This window comes from Thermothelomyces thermophilus, chromosome 1, assembly GCF_000226095.1.
Source record: "Thermothelomyces thermophilus ATCC 42464 chromosome 1, complete sequence".
NCBI classification, from domain to species: domain Eukaryota; kingdom Fungi; phylum Ascomycota; class Sordariomycetes; order Sordariales; family Chaetomiaceae; genus Thermothelomyces; species Thermothelomyces thermophilus.
The window spans coordinates 283,223-300,267 of record NC_016472.1 but is presented as its reverse complement, the minus strand read 5'-3'; positions in this window follow the sequence as shown (position 1 = coordinate 300,267).

The following is a 17,045-nucleotide window of genomic DNA, read 5'->3' as shown; positions in this document are numbered from 1 at the left end:
GATCTTTATATTATAATAACCCTAATATTATATCTTTATCGTTACTTATATTTATAATGCTAAATACGATTACTATAGTCTTTCCTATTATAATAATGTCGATCGGTTCGGTCTTCTTATGTACCTATTACGTTAAAAATAGCCCTTTAACTATACAATACTTCCGCTTTATTCTCTAAGGTATCTATAGCTAATTTATAAGTATCGGCGAAATTAGGTTTATCTTTACTCTACTATCTACTAATACGAGCATTTCGTACTATTTCCATTATGCTATTATCTATAATCGCTTATCTTGCTACCATTGTCTAAAGATTACGGTAATTTCCTATGTTTCTGCCAGAAGGTCTTGATATAGTAGTCTCTTACACCAGTTCCTCCTATACTATGCTACTACCCGCCGCTACACGGGCGTTAATGGTTTCTAGGCCCCTTAAAGGGCCCTAACCCGTTTCCCAGGTCAGTGCTAACCTCCTTGGTTGTTCGGCTAATAGTAGCTTTGTCAATCATACTTATTTCCGTAAGCTATTAAGTGCTTATAGCTTTCTACTATTAAGTCTGTTCTGCTTCTCGTCGTATATACTATAGCTTCATCTAAAGCTCCCGAATTTGCGATTTCTTTTCGTCTGTGTAATAGAGGTAGTCATTACTCTAGTACGAGTCCTATATATCTTGTCCCGTTCCGTAGTACCTAGGCTAGGCTTGTCTTAGAACTATTATAATGCCTTCTAGATCGCGGGCTTCGATCTTCTAGAGCAATTCGGCTACTCTATTTCCTATATCGTAGACCTATTCCATAGGGTAGAGGCTTCCGTCCTTATTTCCTTGTTAGGTCGGCTAGTGATTGTTTTCGAATTTATCACGGAAGTAATATCGACATTTGTATGCTATATACTAGAACTAGGGCACTTGTACGTATACCTCGTATTAAGGATATAGTCGTATAGCATTACCTAGGAGGTATTAAAATTCTTTCCTAAATCCTTCCCATTATATATAAACTATAGGTACCCTAATACTAAGGTAAAAATGTTTCTTCTAGTAACTTTCCTATATATACTCGTCTTTTCTACAGTTTATATATATAAACTAGTATTCTAGATTCTATATATCGTCACTAAGTTACCAGTTATTAAGGTACTTAGCGTAGCTATTAGGCCTATTATATATTATAGGCTATTTTCCTTTAATAGTTTCTACGATACGTTAGAGTTCCCTCATCTCGTCCCTTATCTCATCACTCTACTAGACAAGTCGAATCAAGCGTCTATCCTATTTACATAGTTCCGTATTAAGCTAGAAAACTTCATTATAGTACCATTCAATTCGTTCCTAGAGGAATAGAACATTAGGTCTAGGTCTTTCGATTCCTTAGGTATCGGTTATCTATAATCTATCCTACCTCTATATAACCGTAAAACCCTACTACCTTAAGGCTAAGAGAATCAAAATTGGCAGTACATACTCTCCTACTATATCCTATTTGGCAAGACCTGTCTCTAGGTCTATAGTAACCAGTTCGGAGTACGGTACTTGTTCGTCTTTACCATTGCCATCGTGTCCGAGACTATCCGTATCACTGCCCCTATCTTTATAGCCTATAGCTACTACTTCGATAACGTCCTTAGTAGTTTCGTCGATAACCGTAATTTCCTTTCTAGGGACTATCTTCTACCCTGTCTTCGGGCTTTGATATTCTCGCTTATAGTGCCCTTTCTTTCTATAGTTATAGTAGGTAACATTAGACTTGTCTTTAGTCGTCTTCTTCTAATCCTACTTCTATACTACGTTTATATCTATAGCTTTAGGGTATATCCTATATAAGGTACTAACGTATATTCGCTTTTTCTTATTATTAGCCTTAACCGTAGTTCTATTTATTTGACCTTATTTTTACTACTTTTATATATAGAGTCGATTATCGATTCTAATAGCCTATATAATGTATTTATCTAAAGTCTTAGGCCGATTATACTTATATAGCTCGTCTTTAACCTTTTCCTTTAAGCCGTTATAAAATAGTTACATTAACGCCTTATTATTAAGCTAAGACTTAAGTATATCCTATCTAAACTATATAGCGTAGGAGGCTACTAACTTAGTCTATTAGAGATTAGCAAATCTTTCTTATATATAAATCTTCTCGTCTTTGTTACCAAAAACCTTCCGAAGCTCTTCTTTAAAATAGTTATAGGATCGAAAGACTACCTACGTAAACGTATCTTGGTCATCTTTATCTTTCTTAGTAAGATAGTCGTTCTATATAGGCTCAAACTATCTAAGTGCCTTACCCTCTAGTCTCGTAGCTATATAAAGGACTTTAGCTTTATCGTCCGGAAACTTATTGTTATTAAGCCAGAAGTAGGATCGGAGGTTTGTTAGGAATCTTATAAGGTCCTCTTTGGTTCCTCTATATTTACTAGGTAGTTTGATCTTAATATAGCTCGCTTTGGCGCCCTCGAGTGCCTTAATTTTAACGTAAGCCTTGTTAACTAATTTCTACGAGTGCTTTTCGCCATTCTCGAGTTCCTTGATTCGAGTTTAAGTAGCCTTGTCTCTTTAGTCTAACTCCTAGATTCGCTAATAGAGTTAACCAAACTAGACAAGTAGCTATTCGGCTATAACGTTAGTAGCTATGTCGATATCAAGGTCGAAGTCACCTCCATTCTAAACTATAATAAAACAAAGGGAGTGATAGCAACGTATAACGAACCTAACTTAGACTTCTTCTAAAAGGGTTTAGACAAAGGTAGATTAAGCAGGACAAGTAGGTAGATTGTCTAAGGGATTTGGTAAAGTTAAAGGGTTTATAATAACACTAGAGTTACCTCTTATAGTAGTTAACAATGCTTAGTATAAGTACTATAATTGTAAGTTACTATTACTAGTAAACTCCTAGAGTCTACTAGAACGAGTGACTAACTATCTAATATACTTGTCTGGTTCTCTTATTCCTAAGTGTTCCCCCTTAGGTTCTAATTATATGATCGCTACTACGTCCCTTCGATCATTATTTAGGTGCTTGCCTTGATCGAAGTGCGATTACTGTGATCACTTCCTAATTAGTCCTTAGATCGTACGGTTCTTGTCACGGAAATATACATGCAGATGCCGCCTAAGCCACTAGCACAAACAGGCCAATCAAGCCGAAGGAATGATAGACCAATCAGGACAGGATCACGCTTAGCAAGAAATGATCCCAGCAGAGGATCACTAGCTCACAATATAAGCCAGGTAAGCTAGTATAAATGATCACTACGACTGCTAATGATCCCAGGATTATATATACATATAGATAGTCACTCGTTATAGTAGACTCTAGGAGTTTACTAGTAGTAACAATCACAATCATAATACTCATACTAAGCATTGCTAATTACTATAAGAGATAACTCTAAGTGTTGTTATAAACCCTTTGGCTTTACCAAATCCCTTAGACGACCTGCCTACTTGTCCTACTATACCTACCTCTGTCTAGACCCTTTTAGAAGAAGTCTGAGTTAGGTTCGTTATACGTTGTTATTACTCCCTTTGTTCTATTATGGTTCAGAACGGAGGTGACTTCGACCTTGACATCGATATAGCTACCAACGTCACGGCCGAATAGCTACTCGCTTAGCTTGGTCAACTCTAGCAGCAGATCTAGGAGTTAGACTAGAGAGATAAGGCTGCTTAAGCTCGAATCAAGGAACTCGAGAACCGCGAAAACTCGTAGAAGTTGGTTAACGAGGCCTATACTAAAATTGAGACGCTCGAGACTATTAAAGCGAAGCATATTAAGATCGAACTACCTAGCAAATACGGAGGAACTAAGGAAGATCTTATAGGATTCCTAATAAACCTCTGATCCTACTTCCGGCTTAATGACGACAAGTTTCCGGACGACAAAGCCAAAGTCCTCTACATAGCTACGAGACTAGAGGGCAAGGTACTTAGATAGTTCGAGCCTATATAGAACGACTATCTCACTAAGGAAGACAAAGACGAACGAGACGCGTTTATATAGGCAGTCTTCTAATCTTATAACCGTTTCGAAGAAGAGCTTTGGAAAGTTTTTAGTAACAAAGACAAGAAGATTCATATATAAGAAAGACTTGCCAATCTCTAACAGACCAAGTTAGCAGCCTCCTATACCGTATAGTTTAGATAGGACATACTTAAGTCTTAGCTTAATAATGAGGCGTTAATACAATTGTTCTATAATAGCCTAAAGGAAAAGGTCAAGGATAAGCTATATAAGTACGATCAGCCTAAGACTCTAGATAAATATATTATATAGGCTATTAGGATCGATAATTGACTTTACACACGAGAGCAGTAGAAACGAGGTCAAATGAATGGAACCACGGTTAAGGCTAACGACAAGAAAAAGCGAGCGTACGTTAGTACCTCGTACGGGACGCACCCTAGAGCCATAGATATAGACGTAGCGTAGAAGTAGGACTAGAAGAAGATAACCAAAGACAAGTCCAATGTTACCTACTATAACTACAGAAAGAAAGGGCACTATAAGCAAGAATGCTAAAGCCTAAAGAAAGAATGGAAACTAACCCTTAGAAAGGAAATTACGACTATCAATAAAACTACTAAGGACGTCATCAAAGTAGCAGCTACAAGCTACAAAGACAAGGATAGTGATATAGACAGTCTCGGACACGATGGCAACGGTAAAGATAAATAAGCACTATACTCCGAACTAGTCACTATAAACCTAGAGACAGGTCTTGCCAAATAGGATATGGCAGGAGAATATACACCGCCAGTTTCGATTCTCCCGGCCTTGAGATAGTAGGGCTTCACGGTCACGCAGAGGCGGGATAGATCGTGGACAACCGACACCTAAGGAATCGAAAGACCCGGACCTAATGTTCTATTCCTCTAGGAACGAATCGAATGGTATTATAACGAAGTTTTCCGGCTTAATACGGAACTGCGTAAATAGGATGGGCGCTTGACTCGACTTGCCTAGTAGAGCATTAAGATAAGGGACGAAATGAGGGAACTCTGACGTATTATAGAAACTATCAAAGGAGAATAGCCTATAATATATAATGGGCCTGATAGCTATACCGAGTATCTTAATAGCTAATAACTTAGTAACGACATACGAAACCCGGAATACTAGTTTATACACACGAACTACAGAAAGGATAAGCATATATAGGAAAGCTACTAGAAGAAACACTCCTATATTAGCACTAGAGTACCTACAATCTACATATAGTGGGAAGGATTCGGGAGAGAATTCTAATACCTCCCAGGCGACACTACACGACTATACCCTCGATACGAGGCACATACGCAAGTGCCCTAGTTCTAGTGTATAGTATACGAATGCCGATATCACTTCTACAACAAATTCGAAAACAATTACTAGCCGACCTGACAGGAAAACAGGGACGGAGGCTTATACCCTGTGGAATAGGTCTACAATATAGGAAACAGAGCAGCCGAATTGCTCTAGAAGATCAAAGCCCGCAATTTAGAAAGCATTACAATAGTTCTAAGACAAGCCTAGCCTAGGTACTACGGAATAGGACGAGATATATAGGACTCGTGCTAGAGTAACGATTACCTCTATTACGCGGACGAAAAGAAATTACGAATTTAGGAGCTTTAGATAAAGCTATGGCACGTACGACGGAAAGTAGAACAGACCTAATGGTAGGAAGCCGTAAGCACTCAATGGCTTATAGAAATGAGTACGATTGACGAAGCCGCTATTAGCCGAATAACTAAAGAGGTTAGCACTGACCTAGGAAACGGGTCAGGGCCCTTCGAGGGGCCTAGAAACCATTAACGCCCGCGTAGTGGCAAGTGGTAGCGTAGTATAGGAGGAACTAGCGCAAGAGACCACTATATCAAGACCTCCTAGCAGAAACATAGGAAATCGCCGCAATCTTTGGACGACGGCGGCAAGACAAGCGGTTATAGATAATAGCACAATGGAAATAGCACGAAATGCTTGTACTAGTAGATAGTAGAGCAGAGATAAACCTGATTTCGCTAACGCTTGTAAATCAGCTATAGATACCCTAGAGAATGAAGCGGAAGCATGGCATAGTTAAAGGGCCATTTCCGATGTAATAGGTATGTAAGGAAACTAAACTAATTAATATTACTATAGTAGGAAAGACTATAGTAGTTGTATTTAGCATTATAGATATAGGCAACAATAAAGACATAATATTAGGGTTACTATAGCATAAAGATTACGACCCGGACATTAGCTAGAAGAATAGTAGCTACCTATGACCCCGAACGGAGTCGTATTTAACTAGTAAGATAGGGAGCATGCAAGGATCACAAACAGACGATACTTAGAGAAAGGCATATCCTATAGATCCATCGTAAGAGACAGACAGTGGCAGGCAGACCACTACAGACTCTGGAAGAGGCGGCACAACGACATCGATATTACGACAGGAGGAACGAGCTAAACCGCCGATAGCTATTCTCTCCGTTGACAAATGCGGAGCACTGTAATTGGAGTAGTAGGTTGAGACAGGAGAAATCGCTAGTATTGCTATAGATAGAACCAAGTTTATATACTATTAGAAAACTAAGAAACAAGATAAGACTAGGGAAGTACCAAAGGAATATATAGGATACCTAGTATTCGAACCGAAACATCTAGAAGGATTACTAGAGCACGGCCTATAGGATCACGAGATTAAGCTTAAAGAAGGAGTATAACTAAAGTTCTTTAAGATTTACTACACGAGCTAGATATAGAACGAAGAACTTAAGCGATATTTGGAGGAAAACCTTTAAAGAGGATATATCTACCTATTAACATCGCTAGCAGGCTACCTAATCCTATTTATGCCTAAGAAAGACAGAAAGCTACGGTTATACGTCGACTATTAGCAACTTAACAAACAGACCGTGAAAAACCGATATCTATTACCGCTAATCTCACGGCTCCAAGATTAGTTAGTAGGAGCCTAATATTTTACACGTCTTGACTTGCTATCGGCCTACAACCATATACAGATCAAAGAAGGCAACAAGTAGAAAACGGCCTTTAGGACATCCTATAGCCACTATAAGTACCTTGTCATGCTATTCGGACTTATAAACGCGCTAGCAACGTTCCAAGCCCTGATTAATCAAGCTATCTGACCCTTTCTTAACAAATTTACAGTATATTATCTCGACAATATACTTATCTTCTCTAAGACAATAGACAAACACCGGAAGTACGTAAAAGCAGTACTAGACGCGCTATACGCGTATAAGCTATTAGTTAACAAGGAAAAGAGCGAATTCCATGTTAGGAAGATAGTCTTTTTAAGATACGAAATATCCCTAGGACAAATCTAGATAAAACCTTTAAAGGTTAAAGCTATTAAGAATTAGCCCCGACTAACGTTAGTCACGGAAGTATAAAGCTTCATCGGATTTATAAACTTCTACCAAATGTTCATCAGGAACTTTGGAGCGATCGTACGACCTTTACATAAACTTACCAAAAAGAACGCCGAATTCTAATAGGAAGAGCGACACGAGCAAGCATTTACGTAGATCTATAACGCTATTACTAAGGATCTAGTACTAGTACTGCCAGACCCTAAGAAGCCATTCGAGGTGGAAACGGACGCTTTAGACTATGCTATCAGAGGACAATTAGGATAACGAGATAAACAAGGGAAGCTATATCCTATAGCCTTCTTTTTAAAAAAGCTCGATAGACTACGTCTTAATTATCCGATTTATAATAAGGAACTACTTATGATTATTAAAGCTTTTAAGGAATAGTGACTATACCTCAATGGCATGATTAAACTGGTATAAGTATATATAGATTATAAGAACTTATAATACTTTATAATAACAAAGGAACTTAACAGACGACAAATACAATAAGCAGAATTCCTCATAGAATTTAACTTTGAGATCTACTATAAGAAAGGCAAAGAGAACGTATAAGTAGACATCTTAAGCCGATAAACAGATTATATAGAAGGACGAATAGAAATAATACTACCGTTGTTCAAAGAACGAACAGACAGAACGCTATATTACGAAACGTAGATACCCGTAGAAGATGATCTACTTGACTCGTTCCTAGAATGCTATACAATCTTTCGAGAAGAAAGGATTAACGAGGCACAGTATCAAGCAGCACCCGGACCAGTGGTACCTGGCGGAGTGGAAGAAAAAGATAGGAAACTCTAGTACCGAGGCAGAGTATATATCTACGACAAAGATTAGCAGCTGCGGATGATTCGAGAACTTTACAAGTCGAAACTCGGAGGATACAAAGGAATTACGAAGACTGTCGCACAAGTTAAGAAACACTACGACTTTCCACAGTTAATAGTACAAGTTAAGGAAGTCGTACGGAACTACGATATCTGTAATCGAAGCAAAACGGTACGATATAAGCCGTATAGGCTACTTTAGCTACTACTAATAGCTAACAAACTATAGAGTTTAGTTACGATGGACTTTATTACAAAGCTGCCAGAATCTAAGGACATAGCTATAGGAGTGACCTACGACAGTATTCTTACTATAGTAGATTGCCTAACTAAGTAGGTATACTTCTTTCCCTATAAGGAGTCCTAGATAGCAGAATAGTTAGTAGATATAATCTATCGGCAAGTTATATCAATATATACTTAGCTACAAAAATGGATCACCGACAGAGATACGAAGTTTATATCGAAGTTCTAGCAAGCGTTAATATAACGATTAGGCGTTAATAGTAAGCTATCAACGGCATATCACCTACAGACTGACAGACAAATGGAGCGACTAAACCAAGTTGTTAAGCAGTATCTCCGTTCTTACGTTAACTACTAGTAAGACGACTAGGTCATGCTATTGCCAATAGCATAACTCGCCTACAATATGACGCCGACAGAAACGACCAAAGTCACACCGTTCTTCGCAAACTACGGATATAAAGTAGACCTTAGGCAAGGACTAGAGGTCATAGTGCCAAGAGCAGTAGTCAAAGTAGAACAGATGTATACACTATATAAGAAGCTTAAAAAGGAACTCGAGTTTGTCAAAACTAGAATGAAGAACTACTACAACAAACATAGGCTCGAGGGACCTTGCCTAGAGAGGGGAGACAAAGTCTACTTGATTGTATAAAACTTACAAACTAAATGACTAAGCACAAAGCTAGACTTTAAAAAGGTCGGACCCTTCGTTATTAAAGAACGAATTTCGATATCTAACTACCGACTATCGTTACTATTATCTATACGACTACAGATAGATGTTTTTTATATTTCACTTCTTGAACTAGTACTAAAGAGCGCCAAGGTTGCTATATACATTGAAGTAGAAGACGAGGAAGAAGAATAGGACGTCAAAGAAATTCTAGATTCACGTATCATTAACGGGGAACTACAGTACCTAGTCAAATAGCTTGATTTTAGACTAGAAGATAACTCATAGGAACTAGTTAAGAACTTGAACTACCCTAAGAAACTAGAATAGTTCTACCGGCAGAACCCGAATCGACCGTAGGCACTAGCTCAGACAAAATAGCCAAGTCAGCCTCCGACAAATCTAGGCCTAAAGAAGACCAGTCAAACAGGACGTCAACACCCTAGGACCGTATATTACTAATAACACGCGCTTCGGAATCCCGCACCCTCTGTTCTTCTGCCTCTATTTCCTCTAGAGACTGTATACCTCGATGAAACAGCTCGGAACCCTGCTCCTTCAAGAAACGTTTCTGGCGACGAAGACGAGCTAATTGACCGACAGCCGTCTAAAGTTAAGTCTAAAGGACAAAAAGGGCCTCTTTGGCATTAGCCTCTTCTTGTTCTACACGCTTTTATTTAGATATAATCTTCGTTACTATAAAAGATTAGCCACGAACATTAAGGCAACAAACTAGGTCACGAATAAGCAGACGCTACGTTAAAACCATCGTAAGAACGACCCTGATATACGTACTCGCTATAGTAAGAAGAGCCTGACGCTATATAATAAGCTAAGTTCCGCTTAAAACACTATAAACACGGTATAATGTCTACGCCAGAAGAATCAATAAAAGAAGTAAGCGCGGCGCGCTATTAGGATTTCGAGGATCGGCGCTTAGAAACACAATCTGCCATCTTATCAGCCACTAGCAATACGGAAAAAGGGAAAATTACGAGGCATACATAGGAAGGATATTAGCGCTATTTGAAACGGCCTAAAAGAAGGCTTTTAGGTCGAAAGCCTCGGAAGGAGGGCATTATGTCATAGAAATATACATATAGATGCTGCCTAAGCCATTAGCACAAACAGGCCAATCAAGCTGAAGGAATAATAGACCAATCAGGACAGGATCACGCTTGGCAAGAAATGATCCCAGCAGAGGATCACTAGCTTACGATATAAGCCAGGTAAGCTAGTATGAATGATCACCACGACTGCTAGTGATCCCAGGATTATATATACATGTAGATAGTCACTCGTTATGGTGGACTCTGGGAGTTCACCAGTGGTAACAATCACAATCACAGTACTTATACTAAGCATTGCTGATTACTGTAAGAGACAACTCTAAGTGTTGTTATGAACCCTTTGGCTTCACCGAATCCCTTAGACGACCTGCCTGCTTGTCCCACTACACCTACCTCCGTCTGGACCCTTTTAGAAGAAGTCTGAGTTGGGTTCGTCACAGTTCTTAATTAATTCCGTATGCCTTGTCGGGTCGCCTTATGCAGCTAAATCGTGATATAGAGAGGCTCTAATATACTTATTAGTATAATAGCGTAGGACTAATAATAATAATAATAATACTATTATATCCTTACTTAGGAGCTTTTTAGTTATAACGGCTCCTTAGTAGCTAGAAGCCTTGTTAACTACTTAGACTATCTTAGCTAGGGTTTGGGCTTTAAGGTCCTCCTATAGGCTTACGTTCTATATTATAACCTCTTATAAGGCCTATAGTAGCACTACCTTAGCCGATAATAGGCCTCCTTAGGGGGCTATTACCCCCTATTACAGCCCTATAGCTACCTATACCTAGGTAAGGTAGGGGGTAACCTTAAGGGCTTTTTTAAGCCCCTTTTTAACTTTCTTAGCTATGAGTTCTTATAGGTTTAGAACTAGGCCTATAATAATAGTTATAAGGCCTTATAAGAGCCTATTAGCAAGGTCCTACACCCTACCTTATTTAAGGCTTAATATAAGATTAACTAGTTATATAATAAAATCCCTTAGCTCCTTAATATCTAAGGTAAGGTAAGCCTATAGTAGGCCCCCCTTTAATTAGTTCAAAGCTATAGGCCTCCCTACTTAATAGCTTAGCAATAGGCTTTAAATCGACGTTACGTTTAGGGACGCTAGGTAGCCTATGCGGTGAAAATTTTAACAGGCGCGCGAGGTGCGGTCGGATTACGGTCGGGTCCGGTTCTAACGCCTGCGATGCCTGTTGTACACCCGTAACGGCTTGCGCGCAGTTGAAAGTGGTACCGTTGGATAGCGGTTTTCGAGAGCTTTCTAGCGATGGTAGTTCCGTAAGTTTTGGTAGGGTATTTGCAAAGATATAAGAGAAGAGACTCCTTATCTAGCTTGACCTCTATGCTCTATCTATTATATTAGAAATAGTCCTCTAGCTATACTATACTTCTTCTTCATTCTCTAGGGTACTTATAGTTAGTTTATAAGTACTAGTAAAATTAGACTTATCTTTGCTTTACTGTCTACTAGTGTAAGCATCTTATACTATTTCTATATTGCCGTTATCTAAAGTCGTCTATCTTGTCGTTAGCCTTATATTGTAGCGAATTCCTATACGTCTGCCGGGAGATCTCGATAGAGTAGTCTTTTATACTCCTTCTCCCTATATTATACTACCACTTTTCTCTATTATAGCGTTAATAGTCTTTAGGCCCTTTAGGGGGCCCTAATCCGTTTCCTAGATTAGGTCTTAATTCGCTATAAGATCGTTCTATTGCTATTATATTAATAGTAGCTATCTCTTATAGCTATTCCTAGTACCTTGGATCTATAGGGTGCCTAGCTTTTCTAGGCCAAGCTAGCTTTATTATATAAAGTCCTACTAATACCTATTCCTTCTTCTAGACTTATTAGTTAGGACTTTTATTTTAATAATATACCTATATTACTAGAAGTTCCACTTATTCTAGTCTCATTTTCCGTATTAGCTAGTATCCTATATTATACTTTTCTCGGAAGTGATACTAGTATTTATATACTATATATTAAAACTATAGGATATAAATATAATCGGAGTATTATAGGTATAAGCTAATAGCGTCTCCGAATTTATATTAGAAGGGTTTCCTATATCCTATATACTAGACTCCTAGTATACTTTCTCTATAGCTATAGTATAGTTATTCGTATATATATCCTAGGTCCCAGATATTATAACTAAGCTTGTCAAGGTTATATTAGTCTTTGTCTTAGCTATCTAGTCTATTATAGAGGATATATCCGCCCTTATAACGAACCTAACTCAGACTTCTTCTAAAAGGGTTTAGACGAAGGTAGATTAAGCGGGACAAGCGGGCAGGTCGTCTAAGGGATTCGGTAAAGCCAAAGGGTTCATAATAACACTAGAGTTATCTCTTATAGTAGTTAGCGATACTTGGTATAAGTACTGTAATTATAGGTTACTATCACTAGTAAACTCCTAGAGTCCACTATAACGAGTGACTATCTACATATATATATAATCCTAGGATTACTAGTAGTCGTAGTGATCCTCTATGTTGGCTTACCTAGCTTATGTCGTAAGCTAGTGATCCTCTACTAGGATCACTTCTTACTAAGTGTAATCCTGTCCTGATTAGTCTACCATTCCTTTGGCTTGATTAGCCCGTTTGTGCTAGTAGCTTAGGCGGTATCTATATATATATTTCCGTGACATGATGCCCTCCCTCCGAGGCTTTCAACCCGAAAGCCCTCTTTAGGTCGTCTCAAATAGCGCCAATATCCTTTTCTATATATACCTTGTAATTTTTCCTTTTTTCTATACTATTAGTAGCTAATAAGATAGCAGATCGTATCTCTAAGCGCCGATCTTCGAAATCCTAACAGCACGCCACGCTTGCTTCTTTTATCGATTCTTCTGGTATAGACGTTATACCGTGTTCGTAGTGTTTTAAGCGGAACTTGGCTTGTCGTATAGTATCAGGCTCTTCTCGCTATAGCGAGTACATACGTTAGGGTCGTTCTTGCGATAGTTCCGATGTAGCGTCTGCTTATTCGTGACCTAGTTTATTACCTTAATGTTTGTAGCTAATCTTTTATAGTAATAAAGATTATATCCAAACAAAAACGTATAGAACAAGAAGAGGCTAATGCTAAAGAGGCCCTTTTCGTTCTTTAGACTTAACTTTAGACAGGGTCCTAGGGTGCTAACGTCCTGTTTAACTAGTCTTCTTTAGGCCTAGATTTGTCGGAGGCCGACTTGGCCGTTTTGTCCGAGCTAGTGCCTATAGTCGATCTAGATTCTACTAATAGAACTATTTTAGTTTCTTAGGGCAGTTCAAGTTCTTAACTAGTTTCTATAAGTTGTCCTCTAGTCTAAAATCAAGCCATTTGACTAGATACTATAGTTCCCTGTTAATAATACGTGAATCTAGAATTTCTTCGATGTCCTATTCTTCTTCCTTGTCTTCTGCTTTAATGTGTATAGCAACTTTGACATTCTTTAGTACTAGTTTAAGAAGTGAAATATAAAAAACATCCGTCTATAGTCGTATAGATAATAGTAACGATAGTCGGTAGTTAGATGTCGAAATTCGTTCTTTAATAAGGAAGGGTCTGACCTTCTTGAAGTCTAGCTTCGTACTTAGTCGTTTGGTTCGTAAGTTTCGTACGATTAGGTAGACTTTGTCTCCCCTCTCTAGGCAAGGTCCCTTAAGCCTATGTTTGTTATAGTAGTTCTTTATTCTGGTCTTGATAAACTCGAGTTTCTTTTTAAGCTTCTTATATAGTATATACATTTGTTCTGCTTTGACTACTGCTCTTAGTACTATAACCTCTAGTTCTTGCCTAAGGTTTACTTTATATCCGTAGTTTGCGAAGAACGATATGACTTTGGTCGTTTCCGTTAATGTTATATTATAAGCAAGTTATACTATTAGTAATAGTATAATCTAGTCGTCTTGCTAGTAGTTGACGTAAGAGCGGAGGTATTACTTAATAACTTGGTTTAGTTACTCTATTTGTCTGTTAGTCTGTAGGTAATATGCTATTAATAGCTTACTATTAATGCCTAATCGTTATATTAACGCTTACTAGAACTTTAATACGAACTTAGTGTCTCTGTTAGTAATTTATTCTTGTAGCCAAGCATATACTAATGTAACTTGCTAATAGATTACATTTACTAGCTATTTAGCTATCTAGGACTCTTTATAGGGAAAGAAGTATACCTATTTAGTTAGGCGATCTACTATAGTAAGAATACTATTATAGGTTACTCCTATAGCTATATTCTTAGATTCTGGTAGCTTTATAATAAAGTCTATTGTAACTAAACTCTATAGTTTGTCAGCTATTAGCGGTGGCTAAAGTAGCCTATATAGCTTATATTGTGCCGTTTTGCTTTGATTATAAATGTCGTAGTTCTATATAACTTCCTTAACTCGTGCTATTAACTATGGAAAGTTATAGTGTTTCCTAACTTGTACAATAGTCTTCGTAACTTCTTTATATCCTCCAAGTTTCGACTTATAGAGTTCTCGAATTATTCGTAGCTATTAGTCCCTATTATAGATATATACTTTGCCTTGGTACTAGAGTTTCCTATCTCTTTCTTCTACTCCGTTAGGTACTACTAGTCCGGGTACTGCTTAATACTATATCTCGTTAATCCTTTCTTCTCAAAAGATTACGTAATATTCTAGGAATAAGTCAAGTAGATCATCTTCTATAGGTATCCACGTTTCGTAATGCAGCGTTCTGTCTATTCGTTCCTTAAATAACGGTAGTATTATTTCTATTTGTCCTTCCGTATAATCCGTTCGTCGGCTTAAGATATCTGCTTGTACGTTCTCTTTGCCCTTCTTATAGCAGATCTCAAAGTTGAATTCCACGAGGAATTCTACCTATCGTATTTGTCGTCTATTAAGCTCCTTTGTCGTCGTAAAGTATCGTAAATTCTTATAATCTATATATACTTATACCGGTTTAATCATACCGCTAAGATATAGTCGCCATTCCTTAAAAGCTTTAATAATTGTAAGTAATTCCTTATTATAGATTGGATAATTAAGACGTAGTCTATCGAGCTTCTTTAAAAAGAAGGCTATAGGATATAGCTTTCCTTATTCGTCTCGTTGTTCTAATTGTCCTCTAATAGTGTAGTCTAAAGCGTCCGTTTCCACCTCAAATGGCTTCTTAGGGTCTGGTAGTACTAGTACTAGATCTTTAGTAATAGCGTTACGGATCTGTATAAATGCTTACTCGTATTGCTCTTCCTATTGGAATTTAGCGCTCTTCTTGGTAAGTTCGTACAAAGATCGTATAGTCACTCCGAAATTTCTAATGAATATCTAGTAGAAGTTTCCAAATCTAATAAAGCTTTGTACTTCCGTAACTAACGTCGGTCGTAGCTAATTCTTAATAGCTTTAACCTTTAAAGGTTCTATCCGAATTTGTCCTAGGAATATTTTATATCCCAAAAATACCGTTTTCCTAACGTAGAATTCGCTCTTTTCCTTGTTAACTAATAGTTTATATATATATAGCACATCTAGCACTACTTTTATATACTTCTAGTATTCGTCTATTGTCTTAAAGAAAATAAGTATGTCGTCGAGATAATATACCGTAAATTTATCGAGAAAGGGTTAGATAGCTTGATTAATTAGGGCTTAGAACGTTGCTAGCGCGTTCGTAAGTCCGAATAGCATGACGAGGTACTTGTAATGGCTATAGGGTATCCTAAAGGCCGTTTTCTACTTGTCGCCTTCTTGAATCTATATATAATTATAGGCTAATAGCAAGTTAAGACGTGTAAAATATTAAGCTCCTACTAACTAATCTCGGAGCTATGAAATTAGCGGTAACAGGTATCGGTTTTTTACGGTCTATTTATTAAGTTACCAATAGTTAACATATAACCGTAGCTTTCTATCTTTCTTAGGTATAAATAGGATTAGGTAGCTTACTAGCGATGTCGATAGGTAGATATGTTCTCTTCGAAGGTTTTCCTCTAAATATTACTTAAATTCTTCGTTCTAAGTCTAGCTTATATAATAGATTTTAAAGAACTTTAGTTATACTCTTTCCTTAAGCTTAATCTTATAATCCTATAAGCCGTATTCTAGTAGTCCTTCTAGATATTTCGGTTCGAATGCTAGGTATCCTTTGTATTCCTTTAGTACTTCCCTAGTCTTGTCTCGTCTCTTGGTTTTCTAATAGTATACGAACTTGGTTCCGTCTATAGCAATACTAGAAATTTCTCCTGTCTTAACCTATTGCTCTAATTACAGTACTCCGCATTTATTAATAGAGAGAATAGCTATCGGCGGTTTAGCTTGTTCCTCCTATCGCGATATTGATATTGTTATATTGCCTCTTCTAGAGTCTATAGTAGTCTGCTTGCTATTATCTATCTCTTGCGGTAGATCTATAGGATATGCCTTCCCCCGAGTATCGTCTGCTTGTAATCTTTATACGCTCCCTATCTTGCTAGTCAAATATGACTCCGTTTAGGGTTATAGGTGGCTACTATTCCTCTAGCTAATGTCTAGGTTATAATCTTTATACTATAGTAACCCTAATATTATATCTTTGTCGTTACCTATGTCCATAATGCTAAATATAACTACTATAGTCTTCCCTATTATGATAATATCAATTAGTTTAGTCTCTTTATATACCTATTACGTCGGAAATAGTTTTTTAACTATACTATACTTCTGCTTCATTCTCTAGGGTATCTGTAGCTAATTTACAAGCGTCAGCAAAATTAGGTTTATCTCTGCTCTACTATCTACTAGTATAAGCATTTCGTGCTATTTCCATTATACTATTATCTATAGTCGCTTATCTTACTGCCGTCGTCTAAAGATTACGGCGATTTCCTATATTTCTACTAG